Raw genomic sequence first — 6997 nt, forward strand, 5'->3', positions numbered from 1 at the left:
AATGTGCTCGCTTCTTGCTCTAACCCTTTCGCTATCCAGGGGGTGCGCGGTAGACTATCCAGTTAGGCTGCGTACGTAACATACGAGTTCTTTTTGTGAAATCATTATAGTCAGATGTTTTAAATTTTCGAACGTTAATAATGTTGTTTCATTGTAGCACATTCATTGTTTATGTTTGTATGCATGTGTATTCACAAAGTATTATGCACATGTATTTTATTGTATGTGAGTCTGATTGAAAAACCGATGGGTCAAAAGTTGAGGTATTTATGAAACTTTTGTGGAACTAAAAATTGCGTGTTCCGCTTAGTTATTTGATTACCACGGCTGGGGTAATAACGGGCAAAGATGAAGAGTAGTTTATTTTATTAATGATGAGTCTAGAATATCGTACGTAATCGTTATTCGACGACTACTTAGTTATAAAACATTTTCTAATCGACGGTTCGCTATTCTGTTAGTTTTACGAAGTTACTTGCACGCGAATTTTCTAAACAAGTTTCCTCTGTTTACGCCTTAGCAGCGTTTACTGCTAGTTTAAATTCTATTTGTTTTTCAATATACGTAGTTAATTGACGAGGTAAATGAGAGAGTTCTCTGCGTGTTAGTATAAACTTCCTTCTTCTGTAACAGCGTAATCTCATGCGCACCGCAATGTGTACATTCGTTTCTCAACAGGAAAATCACGTCGAGAGTTTAATGTATAGACTCTGCGATGGAATTTTTGAACGTGCAATGTAAAAATTCTTGCCAAAAATAGTCATGATACTGTTAATAATCTTCTCTGTAATTGACGATGAGCGTGTAAATGCTAAATATTAGTAAAGAATACTTTATAGTACTAAATTTGTTTTGTTCAAATTTTATGGTTAACAATGACCTGACTTTGAAAATTTATGAGTATCCTTTTATTTTGGAAAGTATTAATTCCCGGCTATTAGTAAAAGCTATTAATATGTTAATAGTTTTTCCATCAACTTGTTAATCATTTTATGGAAAATAGGAATGTTTAGAAAGAGATCATTTGATTGCTTGTTGTTTCATTGAAACCTAGTTGAAATTTGAATGAAATGAACGTAATAATGTTGTTTTTACTTTTTCACTTTTAAAGTGCACATATAAAAGTGCACTTGCAAACGTAGGGCGTTAAAATTAAGAATGGTCTCTGTGCCTCTGTGTCACGATTTTCTTCATCAGATAATTTCCTTAACGTGCAATATGTGGCACGCGTACACACCAAATGTATGTGAAAGATTTCGTTAATGGAGCTTGAGTGGGGAAGTAGAAAGCAGAGAAACCTTCGTCACAAACAAATAAAAAAATTTTCATTTTAGTCTCCTCGGGAGAAAGAAAACTAGGTCTCGCTGATGCGAGACAAGTGAAAGGGATCCTCCGGCCTGAAAAAAAAAAAAAAAATAAATTATGCGCGATTCACTAGGTTGGCCAGTGCCACCTCACCCGTATAATTACACGGGGCCTCGGTCTCGGCTCCGTGTAATTGAGGACGAGTCTGAGAGGAGAAAGTGAACCGTGGTTTCGTGTGTACACCGTGGCGAGAGCTCGTATGATTCATTTGTTATTCGACGTGTACGGTGTGCACGCGGTTAGTCACTGAACGCACGATCTATGAATCGCAATGACACGCATTACGAATTTATTCGATGCTTTCTTGACGACCTGGTTACAGTTTCCTACGTGCTTGCTTACTTTTTCCCTCCTCGACGATTATACGAAATGAAACTTCACTCTTTGAAGGTACACACGCTTCCGGGTGGAAAATGGAACAAATCGAGACGTACCGATATACACAAATTATACGGGTCAATTTCGTGAATATATGGTTTGTAGATTTGTTATTTAATTTGATGATTCGATTCTCAAGTGATGAATCCGCAATATCATCCTTTTCGCGCAATTTTATGAGAACATTTAACTGTAATTAAATTTAACAGGGTATCAATTAACGCGCTTGTATAGTTTTGTTTCATTAATAGTGTTTATTGTATAGCGTGAACGCAAAGATCGTATTTATCTGGTTCTTACAAAGCTATTCATTTCGCATTGAACTGCATTCATTGTGGTTTGTGCAATTGGCTGAACGATTCCTATGTGGAAAAGCACGGAGTGTTTTCAGGCGGAAAACTGGTTGCATGTTGTTGGCTCCCACAATGTTCATGAAGCCTGATTATATAGCAAATAACTCTTTATTTGCAACACAGTTTGTTATGTAACAGTAATGCAATGTAACCGAGTTCTTAAATGTTAAATGTGTGCGAGTCCAATGTCCCGAGGTTCAAAGTTCGTGTAATCGTCCGTACAAAGGTTCAGAGTTCTATTCGTTCTTACAACAATGTCTCCTCCTCTATCCCTGTCCAGTCCTTTTATATGTTCTTGTCCGTCCATTTGGGTCCCTTGACTCACCCTTAGGGAAGTGGTGTTCTGGGTGAGGTACGCGTCACCTGAGCTTCTGGGGAAAACCCAGGGTAACGGTACCGCTCGCTCGCAAGCAGGTGCCTCAGCTCGCGTGGGTTTGTGATACGTCAATTGCTATTGAGATGCACGAAGAAACTCCAAATTCTCCGCTTTTATGAGAGGTTTGGAGCCCTCCTGGCAATAAGGAATAACTAACGAACGAAACCATTAAACGCGTATTCAAACCTTAACACGTTCCGTGCCGGACCGATTTTCGGTGTCTTTCCGTTCACGCCGCGTGGGTCGTATGCGCCCCACGTTGTCGAGCCTAACAGTTTTGCTTTTCACGCTGTATTTCTTCCAATATTTATAAAATTGCAAAGATCACTGTTATCGAGAAAAAGGTAACGTTTAAGATACGCTGTAGAGCAGAGGAAAAAATGTTTGTTATAACAAATTATCGCCGTAGTTGCATAGTTTAAGTCAGCGGAAGGAAAAGGCCGAAATATCAAACGGCCTGAACGGAAAGTCCAGAGTGGGGCGTATGCGACCCGCGCGGTACGGAACGTGTTAATCTGAAAAATAGCAGAGTCGCGTCCGTATCGTAAACCTGGTCTAAACTTAACATATGTACTTTGATGGATATTTATTTTTGCAAGTTAAATGCTTTTTATTGCCATCTTCCGGAGTTCCTTGAAAATTACTTTGTTCGTTAATTTGAAACGTTCATTTGAAATAAAATTATAAAAAAGATGCTTTATAACTAAATCGCTAAAATTTGGGGAAGTAATAGGATCGAACGTATACCGCAATTCTTACAAGGTGTAGAATTTTATTAAGAGAATATCAAGTGTAATTTTTACCAATAATCGACGAGCTATCGATTTTCTTTCTCTGTAGAAGGAAATCACGTGCCTCGGATTTCCACTCTAGCGGTTTGCACCGATCAATGGATTTGAAAACCGTTTGTCTGCTAATAACTCTCATCGAGGCTCGTAATATTGGGAATTGCATATCTAGTGGCGTAGCGGGCGATACGGCAGTCATGCTTTTCCTCGCCGATAGAAAAATACAGGGGACTGAAGTTATTGTTCGTTCGATAAGGATATTCTCAGTAGGACAGGAACGAATGATTGAGGTCAGTTTGAAATGTATGGAAATGATCGTGAAATCGGACAATGGTTTTAATAGTAGAACACGTTTCGATGGTCGAATCGACCAGACATGAGTCGCGTTCACGTTCTCATTCTAGTCCTCGATTTTCAAGTATATATATATACGGTTCACTTTCTACGAACACACCTGACCCGTGCCATCCAATAAGCTGTTCAAGTACTTTCCTTGCTCGGACTATCATTAACCACGAGCAAATTCGCCGTTAAATTCCTCTGTGGAAGGAAATCGTCACCTTGTTTTTCCTGATAACTTATCGCTGTCCTCAAAGCAGTGACATTCGTGATTAAGGGGCATTCAGATTTTTTCTTTGCTTCTGACGATTCTCGCAGGCGGTTCTTCATCGTCACAACTCAAACGCGTCTTTCCACGGGAATATATGTTTCCATTAACTTTCACTGATTTTTGAAGCTTGACGAATTACTTACGTTGAGATTCTAGGGGAAAAAGCGAATCTGACGCAGAAAGTAATAATAGTCATATATGGTTTATATAACCACTAAATATCGAGTTCTTTATTTTCCTCTTTTGTGAATATTGAATTTGGAACGTAAATGAAATTTCGACGAATACCAGATTTGACAAGAAAATGCTCGGTACGCTTTTATGCAGTTCAAGATTTCATAAGTGGAGAGAAAAATGGTTAGGATTGAAAAATGGGAATTAGAATTGACTAGAATTAAGTTTGTATAAGAAGGTTTTTCTTTCGATTTATAGTTGTTTTGATAATTCCACGCTTTTACCCCAAAAATTGTCAAGATGGAAGTTACTCCCATTTTCCACCAAGTGTGACTTTCTTTCTTTTCTAAAACTGAAGACCTCGTTAAAAGAACATCTCTTTGAACGATCGGAGGTATAAAAGAAAATCGAAGCTTGAAAAGTGTCCACAGGAAATGCTTCTAAAAGTGAAAACGTTTATCTTAGTAGTCTAGGTATTTTTATACCAAACTTCGTAAAGTGTAGTTGCTAGTAAATTATAGTTACTAGTTTGGTGGGATTATTCAAGCTGTCCAACTACTTTTGTTTTTATTAAAGAAAGTTTTTTTGGATGTTGAAACGAAATGAACGTACTCTGATCTTGGACTTGATATTCTTGACTTTGAGAATGTTTCGTCCGTTTTATACCGTTGTTTTATATGTGGAATTACATTCAGCTGTAATTGTTCATTTAGCTAAAATCATACCTCCGTTTAGTACATTGTTAGGAATTTATAACTTGCATATTTACATCAGGAGTTTCTAATTGGTTAATTAAGAAAATACTTATTACTTTTAATTTATATGAGAGAGAAGTTTTAATTAAATTTTTAGAGTAGGAAGAACGAATGAACGAACTCACAGAAACAATAATTGCTGTCTTCAAGATACATGTTTTATCGTAAATAGGTAATTGTCACTTATTTGGTGTACTTTTTGTATAAAATTTAACGTAAAAGTTTCTTTAGTTTTCCTGGTTTGTTTACTGATTTACTTTTTGCAATTATTTTCATAGTTTCTTCACGTTTTTGTTATTTTTGTCATATTTATCTTTTGCACAACACAAAAAGTAGGAACTTCTAACAGAGTTTCGAACAAAGTCTTTAAAGGAGATAAATAGTTTAGCATAAAATTATGATTAATGATGCACGGTGTGAATATACAGTTTTCACACAAATGTTCTTAATCCCTTGCCATATAATATCGTGTGAGACTAGTGATACGGTGGTTGTTGGTGGAACTTGTGGTTCACTTGTAACAAACGTATTTTTATCAGCTAGTTAGACTTACTTTCAGTCTTCGTTACCACGTTATTTATTTTGACGAATATTACTTTGTCGTCTATGCGCAGTCAAATCGTAAGGTAAAGGGTTAATATTATATCGAATTTATTTCATGTGAAAAGACACATGTACCTGCAAGTAATTATTCGACTAACTATAGTTCAGTCAGTACACGCTGGAAAAGGTTTCATTTCGATCACGGCAGACTATTAAACGGTTATTATGCGGAATACAAGCTTCACGGTTCAGTTTATTATCAGTAGGAAGAATTCCTTTTTGCCGGAAAAAGAAGTTGTCAATTTCTGTGAATTATCGACTCTCGAGCGTTTAGAGAAGAAATCACACTTAGTATTAAAAAATCAAACAATAAACGCGCTTTCTCCGCAGTTGCTGTCTTCGAGACATAAACTGCTAGTCTAATAAATGTTCCGTAATTAAGGCGCTTCAACTTTTCTCTCGCAACGCGATCGAGCGGACGGTCCATTAGCCTGCTTCTGTTCACAACTTTCTCGACAGTTTGTCCGCAGAGATCGCTTCGGTGTGTCGCCGTGTACGATCCATAACACCGAATCCATTCCGTCCAACGAATACTGCTACGTGTGTTCCTGAATGTTGCCGCCATATGTGCGCGAGCATAACCACACACGATTTCCTGCCTTTCTCTACCAGCTAGCTAGAACTCGGCAAACGAAGCGAATCAAACGATAAGGCATTCACTTGGCGCACACTGGCGAACAGAGACGCGAATGTGGCCAATGGGCAGCAGCTATTATAAACGAGACTCCTTATCTCTGAGAACTAACCGACATCGCTCTTTCCCACGTTTTGCTGCTCCTGCAACCACAGAAGGCGTATCTTTCACGACGAACAACACTGATAGATAGTTCGAATTTCGTTCTCCTCTTACCAAAGTTTCTCTTTTCTCCTCCCGAAATTTTACCGATTTCAGCCACCTTGACCGACGTTTTTGCACACCACTGATCCTTTTATCGCCTAGAGAAAGTTTAACGAGAGATTTTCTTTTTCGGATGCTTCTTAAAGCGTTTCAATAGCGAGATCTCTCTTCGAAACGAACCTCCGTTCAGTGACCAAATTTTTTAGGTTTGAATGAAAATTAGAATTAACGTTTGTTAAAGTAATCAAATCGATAAATTTCTTATTCGAGTAGAATATTTTTTTCAAAATTTTTCACGCGATAAAATAGTTCAGTGGTATGTATTTCGATTACTTTAGTGATATCGTGCGTTATGTATTTGCGGTTGTTACTTTCCCCGTGTTATAGATATCGGTGAACGGTGTAAATATTACGATAAATAGTGACGAATGTTATAAATATTTCGAAGAAAGATCGCACGTGTGATCGTGAACGTGTTGAAAGAAGGGCGTTAATGGTAACAATCTTAAATTCATTAACGTGAATTCATTAGGAAACTTGCGAAAAATATGCTCATATCGCTAAATTTCTTTTTGTACATCGTTATCAGATATAATAAAACGAATTTAAAATATGTAATTGTTATGATTTGATTCAGTTTCGGTAAAAAATCGTAATATGATAATGTGTAGAATTTTACCTACATATACATATTTAGACATTAACCGGCACAAATATTAAGCAAACAAAAATGATGTTTGATTTGTAGTATCGTAGA

This window comes from Habropoda laboriosa, unplaced genomic scaffold, assembly GCF_001263275.1.
Source record: "Habropoda laboriosa isolate 0110345459 unplaced genomic scaffold, ASM126327v1 scaffold1267, whole genome shotgun sequence".
Taxonomy (NCBI): domain Eukaryota; kingdom Metazoa; phylum Arthropoda; class Insecta; order Hymenoptera; family Apidae; genus Habropoda; species Habropoda laboriosa.